Genomic DNA, 16233 nt, shown 5'->3' on the forward strand with positions numbered 1-16233 from the left:
TTAATTCAACCAAACAAAATGGCTAAAGATCAGAAAACTCGACAGAAGGAGTATTATAGACGGCATCATGCAAGATTGACGAGTAAAGATCGTTACCGGAAAAAATCTAAGCGAATCGATATGAAAAGAAACAATCCAGAGCTTTGGGAAGAGTGTAAAAAGAAAGATGCTGCTCAAAGCGAGAAGTTAGAGCCAAGGCTAAGCGTCTGCAGAAAGATAACACTGCACAAACTGAGGAGCAGGCCACCAATAATCCGGCAGTTGAAGAGGCTGGATCGGGATCAACTCCTCCCAGTTCCTATGCACATAAACCTTCACTGGTCAGAAGTTTAAAAAGAGCTTTACTTGCCCTCCCAAAAAGCCCACGGAAAAAAACAGTTGTGTTAAAGAAGTTAGTGTATGACCTCAGTCCTGGAAAAAAGAAATATGTTTTGGGAAGCCCTTGTGCAGAGAAAAGGGCACGTAAGTTGACACCTGCTTGCAAAGATCTAGCAGAGAAGTTTATGGAGCATAGCGACATTTCATACACATGCCCAGGCAAGAAAGACACTGTATATTGTGGAAAAGATGAGAATGGTGAAAAGGTATACAAAGAGAAACATTACCTACTGTGGACTTTCAAGGAACTTCTCCCAATGCTGAACAAAGAGCTAGATAAAGAACTGGGTGAAAGTGCTTCAATTGGGTATGGTTCCTTTCAAACCCTCATGACAAGCTTCAAGCACATTAAGCACTTTGGCCAGATCCCCCACTTCTCCTGCCTATGCCCAAAATGTGAGAACCTGGATCTTCTGATTCAAGCCATCAATTCAAAAGAGAAGTATCTACCATCATCCTCAAAAACTGAACTGCTCAGCATGATGGTGTGTAATCTAGAAAGCGCAGATTGCATTGATGGGAAGTGTCCCCAGTGTCCTGGATTAGCAGCATTAGCAGGAAGTCTAGATGGTCTTTGTGAAGTTGATGATCTTAGCTACTATCAATGGAAGAAAAAAAAAAAAAATACCCAGAGAAAGTGAGAGTGCAGAGCTCAGGTGAAAAGGGAAATGGAGCTTTCTTAAAGCAAGCAATTGAATACAAGCGCCACCACTACAACAAGCGCAGACAACACGCAGAGATGACCTATTTGCGCCAAAATTTAAGCCGGGAAGAAGTGTTGATCCAAGTAGACTTCAGCGAGAATTATGAGAATCGACAGCAAGCTGAGATCCAATCTGCATATTTTGGTCATCAGGCTTTTTCCATATACACCGCTTGCATTTGGTACCGTGATGCTACATCTGATACGGTGACTTCATATGCTATGACATCCAACACAACCAAACACAACAAATTCCATGCGTTTGAATACAACAAACAGCTGATAGTCATTGCACAGCAACTTGTGCCAGGACTTAAGCAGGTGAACTTCTTCAGTGATGGCTGTGCAGCCCAATTCAAATCAAGATATTGCTTTTCTCTGATTGCTTCTCTCTTTAACAACATTGATGTTACGTGGAGCTATTTTGAGAGTCATCATGGAAAGGGGGCAGTGGACGCAGTGGGGGGGACTGTTAAGTCGTCAGTGTACAGAGATGTGCGTGCAAACAAGGTGGTAATCGAATCAGCAGAGCAATTTGCTACATATGCAGACAGCACTCTAGGAATTCATGTTTCTTTTACTCCTGCAGACAGCATTGCTGTGTTTGACATAGATCCAGTAGTTAAAGTACCAGGAACGCAGACAGTCCACTATGTGGAGCATAAGATAAGTGATGATGGTGTCTGTGAACTTCACCTCTTCAAGAATTCCCAGTTCCAAGCCCCAGGAGCAGAGCCCAGAATTGGCACAGCTTCATATGATTTCAGCCAACTCTCAGCAACTTACACACCCTATGTTCAAGCTGACAGCCAAGATGAACCAGGAACCAGTGGCAGTGCAGCGACCAATGATGATGACGATTCAGATAGTGATAGTGATACAGGGAGAAACAGTGAAAATGGAGAAGACAGTGACACAGCCATGGATGACACAGAGACCAGTGAAGCGGAAGAAAACAGTGATAGTGACAGAGACAATGATGATGATGATGATGACAAAGTAAGTTTAAAAACATCTTAAAAATGCAACCATTAACAATTAACAATTCATCAATCATTCATTATCATCGAATAAAATAATAAAATGAAATAAAATGAATTAAAATACAATAATAAAATAAAAATCAACCAGTATAAGAACTTTTTATATTATTTTGTCCAATTTTTCATTCATTTACAGACTGAGAACACATGCAGACCAGTTTGTGGGGACTTTGTTGCTGTCATCCTAGTTGGCAAGAAGCAGAAAAAACTCTATGTAGCCCAGGTAAATACTATAACTCTCTGTTCTGATTTATCCATTGTTATTTTCCCTGCTGGCAGTTTTATTTGTAAATAAGAAGTGAATCTTATGAGACAGATTTCATCATGTGCCAAAACTTCAGACAAAATTTAGCAGAATCTTGCTTTCAAAATCAATTTAGACCCTTAATTCATAGTAAACATTTTAATTGATGAGCTCTGTGTTGCTGATCTCTCATCAGGTTACAGACATCACTCCGCTACCAGAAGACTTTGAAGAATGTGTCCAACTGAAGTACATGGAAGCTGTAAACAATGATGGCATGGTATACAGATGGGCACGGGATGATGACTACTCAAGGGAACCATTACCCAGCATCATACATGTAGCTGTGCTGGACCCTCCTACAGCTGTTCAAGGATCAGCAACCAGAGAAACATTTACTTTCAACATGAAAGCAGTACTTGAGAAATTCAAGCAAACATAAACTGTGTTCAGTTCAGTTTGTCCATTTAGCAGTGTTGCATTATATGTTACATAAACTTGAACTGGACCACACGCGTCAAAGAGTAAATAGTTTTGAAGGATTTTCTTGCATGTAGGACTTCAGCTATAGTTGTGTTTTATAAACTGTTGTGTGCAAAATACCTTAAACTTTTACATGCACAATATATTTTGAAAGTTTCCTCAAATTGAACTATAAGGGAGTCAAAATTGAATTTTGAGAAGTTTCAACTGAGAAATATTTGCATTTCATTAATCAGAAAATCATACTTTTCTACAATGGGCTCTTAAATGAGCATTGGCATTCAAAGATTGATTAAAAAGGTACATTGTAGCACAGTAAGTGACAGTAAGTATGATATAAAGCATTATTAAAGAGTTTATTAGATGTTAAAACCTATGTTGAATAAGAATAATTGGTAGGAAGGTCAACAATCTTTCTCAATTGTTCATTTAGACTCACTTGTCCGTCCATGACAAAAAGATGTCCGTCCGTGACAAAGTTAGTTTTTGCCCTGTAAACTAAGTATTCTAAGGATTTTTCAAAAATCATTCCCAGGGTGAGATGAAGGTACTAGGTGGTCTTCTATTAATAAAAAAAAGTTCATGAATTTTGAAGTTGCCTCTCTTGTTAGCTTTGGGTGTCCGTCCGTGGCGTTGAAAAATGTCCGTCCGTGACATTTTTTATTTACGTCGATAATCAAAAATAAAGAATGTAAGAAAACTTTTTCTATCTGGCATGCAAGCCACTTTACATAGTCACATTATGTACAGGAGTAGAATTGTAAATCTGCAAAGCGACGGATAGAAATCATAAAAGAGTGGAGAAAAGTGGAAACTTGCAAATTTATCTATGTCCGTCCGTGACGCGGACATAATGGTGATTCTATTTTTAGTAACAAACGATGGCAACCCAATTTTATGAACAAATGGCCAAGTCTACAATACTCTTCAATATGAAACACCAATATGTCATGTAAATTCATGCAAATATTTTTTACAGCCTTTCAATCTATCAAAGTCTGGAAAATGTCCGTCCATGACAAACTGATCAGGCTCCTAAACATTTTGCTTTGGACCTCGGGAGTATCCCTCGGGGATATTCCGAGGTTCCAAGGGCAAAATGTTTAGATTTTTCACAATGCCCTCCAAATAACCAATGCACAGTTATTAATCTCTAATTGAGTTCGGGGGCACTCGTAATAAACGGACGACGTCGGACGTCTCTGATTTCAAAGACGGGTCAGTGATTTCACATACGGGGGTCTGTGATATCACATACGTCGAGCTTTGTTGACAGCTGGGCACTCGATGCAGCACATCGGAACGAAGCTGAGTGTATTAGAATAAGATTTCCTATGTTTAGCAAATATCTACCTGTGCAAAAATTATATCTGTGCAAATTCTGACAAATGGTCCCAGAACACACTTAGATTGCAATGGCCAAAATCGAATGTTTTGAAGTAAAAAAAATCCCAATTCATGAATTGGATAGTAAAATTAGCAGGCACTCAACATGCTCAACTTGGGCTAGCTACAACCCTGATAAGGCCTATACACAAAATTATTCCCACTGCGCTGGCATGTTCACCAAAATTACCAATATCGTTTGCGACTGGGTTTCGAAACTAGGGAGTATGTGATTTATGAGACGTCTCTGAAATTTGATACGTGTTATGTGACATGACACTTCAAGAGCAGGGTCAGAAATTCGCAACCAAGTGCGAGAATCCATTTGGATTCTCCCAGTTGAATTTTGCAAGAATCATGGATTCTCGCCACATAACTTTGTATGATAAACTGAAATATTTACAAGAATCCATTTAGATTCTTGTAGTTTTGTTGACGAGAATCTTTGCGAGAATGGATTCTCGGATTCTCGCCGAATTTCTGACCCTGAAGAGTATTTGATATCCGAGACGTCTTTGAATTAGCAGTGTTCTAGCGTCAAACGAACACAAATTTTGACGACTGAAGATACTCAAATTTCATTTATCTGTAATTTTGGTTATAATTTTTTGTTGGACATGCATGGTATATTTTTTCTTAAAGCTGGAAGCTTATTTCAAGTGGTCATGATGGATTTTACTTCGGAGGACCAGTTTTTCAATGGAGATGGACAATATGCAAAATTATGCACGAGGTGTTTTTTACCGAACTCAACAAAAATTTCAACAATCCTACGCATAAGATTCATCAATTCTGTGCATCCTGCATGTGATGTCATGCAGTCAGTGCGTGGGCAAGCCTTGAAATAAGCGGGCACGGGGAGCAAATTTGCTCTTGTAAAGCCACCAATTGCTCCTGGTCCTTGTATAATTCACATGAACCAGAAGCAATTTCAAAAACAAACTGCTCTTGGTTCCACTTTGGAACTAATGCAGTAGTGCTGGTATTGATATGGGTAAAGTCAAAAATAATGGCACCGTTTGGTTTTTGATGCCTGCTGTGCAAATGAAAATGATCAGCAAAGAAAATCATCTTCTTAAAAGTGTGTTATGAAAAGTTCTTTAACCACAAAAATTTGTAGTGTCATAGCTGTGATTGAAAAAAAATATGACTGATTCTTACCCCCCCAGGAGTCAGGAGTGTTACATATTAGCGTGACGAGAAAAAAGGTACTTGTATTTTAAACATGCACTGTAAAAATTATACAAGTTAAAAAGTTTTGTCTGGATTTTCATGGCATTTTGTGAAGTGTCTGCTATTATTAAGTACCACATTCTTTCAAATTAAATGTATGGTTGTCTACTTATGAACATGGGTAGACTACAGGGTGCGCAAAATTAAATATGTTCCAAAAATCACCTGTTGGCAGATTGGGTAGTATTGTGAGGAAATGATGACAGTAATAATCTATTTCAGTCTATTTTTACAGAAACAACATTTGGGCGAAACTAGGAAAAAGTAAAACTTGCATGATATCAAAACCGTTTTCTTTTTAGAGCGAGTTGAAAAGAGAAATTCTGTCTCGTCAGGAGTGTTACATCAGAATTCAACTTAATTTTTTTCATACACCAAGTTGGCAATATTCATACATTACTTTTTATTTTATTAGTGCATTGGGATAGGAACTCAAAATCAAGAAACATATTTGCCATTGCTTGAACGTGTTTGCTACAGCTATCTAAATAGTCAATGTCAGGAGTGTTACACAGAATTAATTAATTGGCAATAATTCAAATTTCTGCAGAAATTACCAGTCTGTTGGTGTTCTTTTAGCCCTGAAAATATATTCCTGAAGCCAAACTGCTGCAATCATGATATAAAGACCTTCATATTCAAGACATTTGTACATAAAAACATGGTTTTTATAGCTCAACCAAAATGTTACACTCCTGACAATCAATTGTAAGTAATATAGGCTCAACAATAAAATTGAACCAATGTAATTGAATTTGTTGGCCCTTTTTGAGATAGCCATAGATAGTGTCACCAAAAAATTACAAAACTACTTTAGAAAATGTGATTTGCAAATTTATATATTTGAGGCTATACAGTTACTGTAGCAAAGTGTCAGGAGTGTTACAAAAACATGCAAGCTGGGCTCAAAAAACAAAATTGAACGTAAATCACATAAATTCTGTGCCTTTTTTGAGAGGGCCATAGTTGTTGTCAACAAAAAATTACAAAGACTGTTTTAGAAAATGTAGTTTATAAAATATTTCAGGCCATACAAGTACTATGCAGTGTCAGGAGTGTTACACAACAGCACTACTTTCATGGATCCTTACATCAATTTGAAGAACAATGTGATGCTAAAAACTTCAACACAGTTTTTGCACATCATATGTGACCGTACAGCACGAATGAGCCGTAAATGTCCTCAATTGTATACTGAGTTACCGTGTAAAATGGGCATGAAGGTCGTATTCATAGGTACCTCAATTTGGTGCTACGTGTACCTCATTTAATGAGATACACGTAGCACCAAATTGAAATACTATGAATATGACCTTCATGCCCATTTTACTGTAACTCAGAATACAATTGAGGACATTTACAACTCATTCGTCTGTCTGTCACATATTACATGATACAAACTTAAACAGAATATAATTTAAGATGTTTCTTTTGACAAATAAAAACTTTTGTTCCTGATTTACACACATTTTTAGGTGTTTGAATGAAAAAATAAAATTTTTCCAAAACTTTGTTTCCATGTGAAAAATTCTACATGACTATTTTAGTTTATAGTGTCTAAGTAATTAATTATAATGCATAATTTTGTCAAAATATAACAAGGTATGATATGGATCTTTTGTGTTATGTTTCTGAAGATTTTGGACTACTTTTGCCAATAAACCAGTTGAAAAAATATATTTAGTAACATTACTGAAGTAATTTTTTTATTTTTTCTTGAATTTAGATATGTTTTGCTTACAACAAGACAACAATTACATCTCTGAACACTGTTTGTAATTTTGACCCTTTTGTCACACTTTGGTGCCATTATTTCTGATTATACCCATATGCAGAAAAGGATTTCTACTTGAAAATTTCTCCTATTTTTTCAGAAATTGCTCCTGGGTCTTGTAAAATACCAGTGAATCAGAGGCAGTGTTCAAAAACAAATTGCTCCTGGTTCCAGTCTGCTTGGGTCAGTGCTAGGAAATGTGCGTAATTTCAGTACGGGAGAAGCGGTGAATTCAACGATCGACATGATCGATGGATACATGTACACCGACATCGTTGGATCCAGCGATCATGACTCAGGCAACACAATTCTAAAAATTTCAGAATTCAGTACAAAATATTTATATTATCTTTTTGCATGTTGGTTTTTGCAAATTACTGATTTTAAGTGAAGAAAGGGTGTGTGAATTTTCATTTTGTTTTATTGTTTTCATCGGCATCATCGCCACTGCGCATGTGCGGCAGTGCTACATTTTAATTTAATATTCATGTGCGTGTCATCAGCAAAATGGGGAATACCCGAATCCTCATGACAACTTTTATCATGATATTTATCCATTTGCATCCGGCTATAAATAGCATTGCAACCTTTGACCCCACATTTTTCCAAGATGGAGCCAGAAAATTACGATATTACTTAGCAGACAGACAAAATGATTTTCGCCACCAAATCAAAACCATTAATCCCAAGTTTTGCACTTGAAAATCATTGTTTTTCATCATGCAGCATAAAAACAAAGCGATTAATATTTTAGCTAGTACAAACAGTGTTTTTCCATGAATTTCTCATACTATGGGGATTTATGGACACACTTTTCAGTACAAAGCCTGTATTGTACTAGAATAGGGGCATTTCACGGCACTTAAATTGCTATATCTCCAATATTCCTGACCCCGGGCCCTGAGAGCTGGTTGACCCCTCATTTTAAAGGGAATTTTAAGACCTTTCCAGCTCAAAATATAACAAGGTATGATATGGATCTTTTGTGTTATGTTTCTGAAGATTTTGGACTACTTTTGCCAATAAACCAGTTGAAAAAATATATTTAGTAACATTACTGAAGTAATTTTTTTATTTTTTCTTGAATTTAGATATGTTTTGCTTACAACAAGACAACAATTACATCTCTGAACACTGTTTGTAATTTTGACCCTTTTGTCACACTTTGGTGCCATTATTTCTGATTATACCCATATGCAGAAAAGGATTTCTACTTGAAAATTTCTCCTATTTTTTCAGAAATTGCTCCTGGGTCTTGTAAAATACCAGTGAATCAGAGGCAGTGTTCAAAAACAAATTGCTCCTGGTTCCAGTCTGCTTGGGTCAGTGCTAGGAAATGTGCGTAATTTCAGTGCACGGGAGAAGCGGTGAATTCAACGATCGACATGATCGATGGATACATGTACACCGACATCGTTGGATCCAGCGATCATGACTCAGGCAACACAATTCTAAAAATTTCAGAATTCAGTACAAAATATTTATATTATCATTTTGCATGTTGGTTTTTGCAAATTACTGATTTTAAGTGAAGAAAGGGTGTGTGAATTTTCATTTTGTTTTATTGTTTTCATCGGCATCATCGCCACTGCGCATGTGCGGCAGTGCTACATTTTAATTTAATATTCATGTGCGTGTAATCAGCAAAATGGGGAATACCCGAATCCTCATGACAACTTTTATCATGATATTTATCCATTTGCATCCGGCTATAAATAGCATTGCAACCTTTGACCCCACATTTTTCCAAGATGGAGCCAGAAAATTACGATATTACTTAGCAGACAGACAAAATGATTTTCGCCACCAAATCAAAACCATTAATCCCAAGTTTTGCACTTGAAAATCATTGTTTTTTCATCATGCAGCATAAAAACAAAACGATTAATATTTTAGCTAGTACAAACAGTGTTTTTCCATGAATTTCTCATACTATGGGGATTTATGGACACACTTTTCAGTACAAAGCCTGTATTGTACTAGAATAGGGGCATTTCACGGCACTTAAATTGCTATATCTCCAATATTCCTGACCCCGGGCCCTGAGAGCTGGTTGACCCCTCATTTTAAAGGGAATTTTAAGACCTTTCCAGCTAAATCATTTTTGTCCTGATTTGAATAGTTTGAAATTTTTGTGAACATGCCAACCTATACTTTAACACACGCCTCAACCGTAGGCACCTCAACCGTAGGCACCACCACCCCTGACTTTGCATCGTTTGAATTACAATATCTTAAAAAGTAAATACAGTGTGAAGTTTTACTTTCCACAGTTTTAGGTAGATAAATTAGAGGTATGTGAGATTGCATTTATGGCCAATTGGACGTGGCAAATGGACGCGCGTCCGTTTTGAAACCGGCGCCATAAAAATGTCCAAATGGACGTGAGAAATGATCAAATGGATTTAGTGCAAAACTCGTGTCCATTTCCAAAAGCAGACGCGAGAAGAGGACAAACAGACCTGTCTGACACTGCACTGCACCGTACTATCGTAACATCAAGTTCACCGTCATAGTTTAGTATTAGAAAATTAGTAGGCCTATTGTAAGAAAAAGTAACATTGTAAAACTTAATTTGTTTATTTCTTCTCATTTTTCCTGTTATTTATGAATTTATTATGTATTGCTTAATTATTTATAGGTTGTTTATTTATTTATTTATTTATTATTATTTATTTATTATCAATTATTTATTATCATTTAGGGGCCTACTTAAAGTGTTAGTAGGCCTATTTTTTGTGGAAACTATTTATCTGTTCATTGCATATTGATAGTAGGTTATAATACATGTAATAATAAAATAATGATAAAAGATAATACCTTAAAATAGAAGGTGAGGATTCCCGGGTGAGGATTGCGTGGAAATGATATCATAGCAATAATATTTTTGTATTGTCCACTTTATAATAAGGTGATTAGCGCAATGCCACGTTATACAATAGGAACAATGGCCGAATAATGGTTAGGATATTGAATTCGTTGGTACTAATCAGTGTGCTATAAATAATCAATGGTATTTAGGCCTAGAATACTACATGAACGTTACACCTCTAAAGACTTCATTTTGTCTTGTTTTCACACAAACAGCCCATCATTTTGCACCCAAGATTTTGTGGAAAAAGTCTGTTATAACATCTGAAACCAAAAGCCTCAAGTTTTAGAATAACCAGAAAGAACTAATTTGTTTGGTCTTCCCTCCTCGAAAGGTCCCACTTCAATCAATCAATCAATCAATCTTTTATTTTTCATCAATCTCATAAAGCATACAATGTAACAACAGAGGTAAATTAAATTATTGCACATTAACAAGTATTGATGAAGGCAGGCACATCACAAGGCCAAGAGGCCTGAAAACGATGTACCACCTTATAACATATAATTATAATTGTACATTAAATAATCAAAACATTATTTATACACAAAAACATACAAAGAACCCATCTTAAGTTATGCAAAATGCAAATTAAAGCAACAAATAATTTAGCAGTGTTTGATAATACATTATGGTGAATTGTGTACAGAGTCGGCAAAAACAAGAAATTATGAGATTTTGAGAGGTATTAATTAGATTTTAAATACCTTATAATGCTATTTTTGAATTCATTTACCCGTTTAGCTTCTTTAATTTCACTTGGCAAACTATTCCATAACCTAGGACCAAGTGTTAGAACATCATGCATCATGCATTCACTTTTTAGCATCTGCAACCAAAAGACCCCATTTTTCGCGACCCCCCCCCCCCCTCCAAGACCCCATGTTCAATAAGTTGCTACCGCACATGCATGTGACTTTACTATTGGAGTGACCCCACCACCACCAGTTGGAACCATTTGATTGCTGACAGAGTTTACACTCGGGCATGTGGTTCATGAATTCAGTTCATGGCCCCTAAAGACCCCGGGTTCAAGTTTCCGCACGACCGCATATAACGTAGTCCTCTCAATTAATTTTCTAGATTATAATTTTCTAAAAGGAAGACAAGACTAACTCAATTTCGTTTTGTTCAAATTTTAATGAGCATAATTTGTCAGTTGAATACTATTAGTATACATGTGTATTTGTCCACCTGAAGACTGAGTGGTTACTTATTTTATTGTTTTTTGTTTTTTTGTTTTGTTGTTGTTGTTGTTGTTTATTGTTTTTTTTGTGTTTTTTTTTAGTTTATAATAACACATGACACAGAAAACAAAGGTATTATTATTTTGCATAAATTCACTCAACAAACAACATCTATTAGGCCTACTTTTAACAATATATAAAGGACTACTTCGTATAACTTCCAAATCTGGGTGTTTGATATACCTAGATTTGGAAGATGTGTGTGCACTTTATTCAGCATGCTGTCGTATGTAAAGGAATACGGATATGTAACTGATAATTGATAATTTAATTATTATCAAATTTACATTCTAAAGTTATTATGTACAGGATAACGTCATGTTGCATTCGTGAAAATACTAGATCTTCCATCTCCAAACAGAGATTTCCCTTATAACAAAGGAGAACGGTAGCAGTACAATAGCTTACAATGCAAACTGTCAATCATCAGAATAGTTAGACTGTACCCTTTTTCATTAATAAGTACATGATTAATATTATAATAAATATAGGTATGTTTGCTAGAAATCAGTAATTTACAAAGAAAAAAGGCAATCTTCCAAATGGGTGTGTGAAATACTCAGATTTGGAAGACAATATAAACTGTGCATTAGCGCATGTGCCGTGGTAGGAAAAACGAAACACTGATCTGCACGAAATAAGATAGAAATACAGAAAGAAAAACAAATTTAACAAAAAGTTTAGACGTTGTTATAATGGGACGTTTGTGTTTTGAGATATGGCATTTTATAGTCAGCTCTAAAGAACAATATTCATAGCTAGCTATCACACAAGAAACTGTAATAAGTATACTCAAACAAGAAACAAGAGAGTATTCACTGATCATTCAGGACTGCAGGCACATGCACTATTGTGGAATTCCCTTGAGGGATGGGGTATGAGCGCTTGGGCAGTATTTTTGTGGGCCATTAGAGCACATCAGACATATCGAATTGCATTGCAAATTTTGACCTTTCATAGTGAAGATATACATTTTTCCCCCAAAAGACCTAATTTTTTTTTGGTGTTTTTTTTTGGGGGGGGGGGGAATCCATATCTTCATTCTTCAATACAAAAGGTCAAAATTTTCAATTGGTCGTCGGTTGTTCACACTTTACACTTTCACACTACATACACTTTAAGTACATATCATCAATGTATTTATAAAGTTTACTTCGAGGACTGTTAAATATCAAAAATATCAATTTTTAATCATTTGCCATAAAATGTGTATTATATTGCGAAAAAAAATCAAAATTATTTTATATCAGAAGGACATTCTTCATATTCAGAGTGCAATTCGATATGTCTGATGTGCCCTCATGTCCCACAAAAATACTGCCCAATCGCTCATACCCCATCCCTTAAGGGAATTCCATAATAGTGCATGTGCCTGTAGTCCTGAATGATCAGTGAATACTTTCTTGCTTCTTGTTTGATTATTACAGTTTCTTGTGTGATAGCTAGCTATGAATATGAATATTGTAATGAATACCTGTAAGAGGTTGAACAAGTTCTTTAGCTAGTTTTTTACAATGAAGTTTCCTATGTCATAGCTTTTATTCTGATCAAATTTGTTAATTATCTTCAAGATCTCCGAAATTTATTTTTTTTTTTTTTTCGTTCAAAATATTTCAAAGTCTGTCAATGATATGAGGTGCGTGTTTAGTGTTTGTTTATGTGTGTGGTGAGTATAGAAAAGGAGTGATCAGCTTAGGACATGGTCTCAGATTTGAAGCAGGTTTCACTGCCAAAGTGTGTAAAAATTCACCCCAGAGTGAAAATAGCTATGTTTAATTTCTAAGGTGTCTTTTCTGGGGTAAAATTGTTTGTAGAACATGATTTTTTGGTCAAAACGCGTGCATCGTACATCGTTTTGCTACAAAATGTTGATTTGTGACCGATTTTGCCCGAAAAACACACTTTTTGTGTGACAAAAATTTTCACATGCCAACTTTGTATATACTCATAGAGTCTACAATATACATAGATATGACCCTTTAAAATTTTAACATATCAGCTGAGGGTACTATTTGATGGATTCAGGTATTTGTTTTGTGATTGACTTAATCATTTGCACGCCAGAATCATTCAAATATGACATGCCTCGTGACAATTGACATGCCAAAATAAGCTGTTTTCGGCAAAAAAATTTATTTGAAAAATCATAACTCTTGATAGGAAGGTGCTACAGTGATGTTTGACCTACCAGTCTATGCAGTATTTAATTGGCTTTCATTTGTGATGCCATTTATATGGGGAGCTCAAAAGGCATTTTTTCGCATTTTGCGCTCAACATCTATCATGGTCCATATAATGTATCGAGGTGGGTTGTATTAGTTTGATTGATTTGGGTTTTACTCTTTTTTGTCTTCCTTGGTTGTTACTTATTTATTTATTTTTTATTTCATAAGAACACATCATGACACGGACAGCAAAGGTAGGGCCTATTTTTAATTGCGCCAATTCACCAATTCAAACAACATAATTTATATTTACTTTTTGGTAACTGTAAAGGACGGTAAGGACCAATTTAATTTATTCATGCATATGCATGTCGTATGCTATATTTCATTCATGAAAATGCTATTATTCACCAAATAATTTGGATAAGCTCTTTCAGGGATTTCCTTTTAATAAAGGAGCACCGATGCAGTACAACGCACTGCAGCTGTCATCAGCATGTTCAAACAACTGTCAATCATTTACAAATCAGAATAGTCAGATTGCACATTTTTCATAAATAAGTATGATTAATGCTATAATATAAGCTAATATATGTATGGTGTGTCCTAGAAATCAGTAAAGAAATATGATGTGCATTTGAGATGCTATTTTGTATGGTGAGTCTCAAAAGCGCATTTTTCTGCATTCTGCGCTTAACATCTATAATACCGCGTGTATGTTTGTAGGATCATGGGGGAGGGGGGGGGGGTTGTGTAAGGCGGATGGGTGTGTATTTTGTATTGTAGTTTTGACACAATTCTTGGAATTTGGTGGTATGACCTATAATATGCCAGAAAGAACCATTTGTAGACATGAAAAAGGTTTTGTATACAGGTCAGAAAGAACCATTTTCTGATTTAAAAGGATATAGCTAGGTGTGTGAATGAATGCCGGTTGTTTTTCATATAGATACGAGAGTAATTATTAAACATGCCCATACACATGGAGGAAGTTTGTAGTATTTATAAATGTTTACCTCCCGGGGACACTTATATGAAATTGGTAGCCTATGTATAGGGCCGCATCGGACACTTTCACATTGGACGAGGGCATGATCATGACATTCGGTGAGAGCAAAAAGTACAATTTTGGTCATTGGGTGAGAGAGGCGGGCCGTTTGGACCTAAAGGCGGGCATGGGTGAATACATGATTATTTTTTTTTTCAAATAGGGCCTATGGTCTTTGGGTGAGAGCCAAAACAAACCCTCAGTAGGTCTAACCTCTATAGTTTTTGCTTAATTGCTTTGTTATTTCAAAAGAAGTTCCTAAGATTAAGATTTTGTTCTTATGGTGATAACGAATTTGCTGTTCAAAATAAGGGCCCTGGGGCGATGAAAGAATAAATGGCAAAATAAGGGGTCTTTGGGTGCATGGCAGAACATGAAAAAAAAGTGGTGGGGAGGGGTGACAGCGATGCTGAAAAGGGGCGTCCTAACAACCTATAGGCTTACCGCTTACAGGCATAGGCCTACGCATCACCTGAGTTAAACACGTTCTTACATACTAATCAATTCAATTTAAATTTTACCTATAGGCCTACACAGAAAGGCACACTCAGCCCTTGAGCTAGTCATTTTGAACATTCATGTGTCAACTTCCATAAACATATTGATTAAACATTTATCAAAATTCAATGGCTAAACATTTGACATAGTAAATAATGTTTCCACATAGGCCTATATATACAGGACCAAGTATTTATAAGCTTTTATAGAAGCAAGAATGTGTACATAATAATAATAATAGGGCCTAAATGACTCGATGATCAAAACTTATCGTAGCGTCGGTTTCCACATATGCAGGACCTATAATCAGCACTTCTGGTTTCGATAATACAGAAATAAAACAAAATCTACCGTGTTTTAAACATGATAATTGATAACATCTAATTTTCTGACACAGTAAGCACAAACTTGATGTTTTACGACATTATTTAAAATGTTGTCGAATATCGATCAGGCCTAAATTATTATTTTTGCAGCAGACTGTACGGGCAAAACACGCAGAATGCGGCCCGTCTCTACATAATAAAGCTTAATAAATATGTATAATACTGAATGCCTTTTATTCAATTAATAGGTATTGGCCGTGGCGGCTGGAGATAAAGACTATCACGTCCATTTCCCACGTCCATTAGGGCATTTTGCCGCGTCCATTTGCCACGTCCATTTGGCCATTTTCCACGTCCATTTGGCCTTTATTGCAGACTGGACGGCGTCCGTTTTCCACGTCTGTTTCGTGCTTTTTGCTCTGTTACATACCAGTAAATTAGTCTACATTCTTGAGATCTGGGCCAAAACATCCTGAAATTTTTTTTTTTAATGTAACACCACCACCTTTTCCTATACCCCAATTCATGACGCACAACCGTACGCATTCGATGCTAGAGTACTTTACTATGGTTTTTCAGTCGGACAGCAATGCAATTTTTTACACCGGAGGTTATTTATTCTGTTAATGTTGAAATTTGAATGAAAGTTATTTTTGATGAGTCAACTGTATCTTGAGCAAGATTTGCGTATTTTGGACAGTCTAAAATTTTGCTGAAGTGTAATTTTAGCAACATTTTTGATGCAATCGCCTGTCGTGATCGGCTGTGTTTACTTCTGACCTTCCATTGCTTTACACTCTGTCATGCTTCAGCGAATCCGACTAGATTTTGAA

General features: G+C 36.1%; 1 protein-coding gene across 1 annotated transcript in view; it reads right to left on the minus strand.

Annotated features, from left to right (window-relative positions):
* The window catches only part of LOC140154578 (serine/threonine-protein phosphatase PP1-gamma catalytic subunit B), a 48274-nt gene that overhangs the window by 22422 nt on the left and 9619 nt on the right, over nt 1-16233 (minus strand). The window lies entirely within an intron of this gene.

Source organism: Amphiura filiformis, chromosome 6, assembly GCF_039555335.1.
Source record: "Amphiura filiformis chromosome 6, Afil_fr2py, whole genome shotgun sequence".
Lineage (NCBI taxonomy): Eukaryota > Metazoa > Echinodermata > Ophiuroidea > Amphilepidida > Amphiuridae > Amphiura > Amphiura filiformis.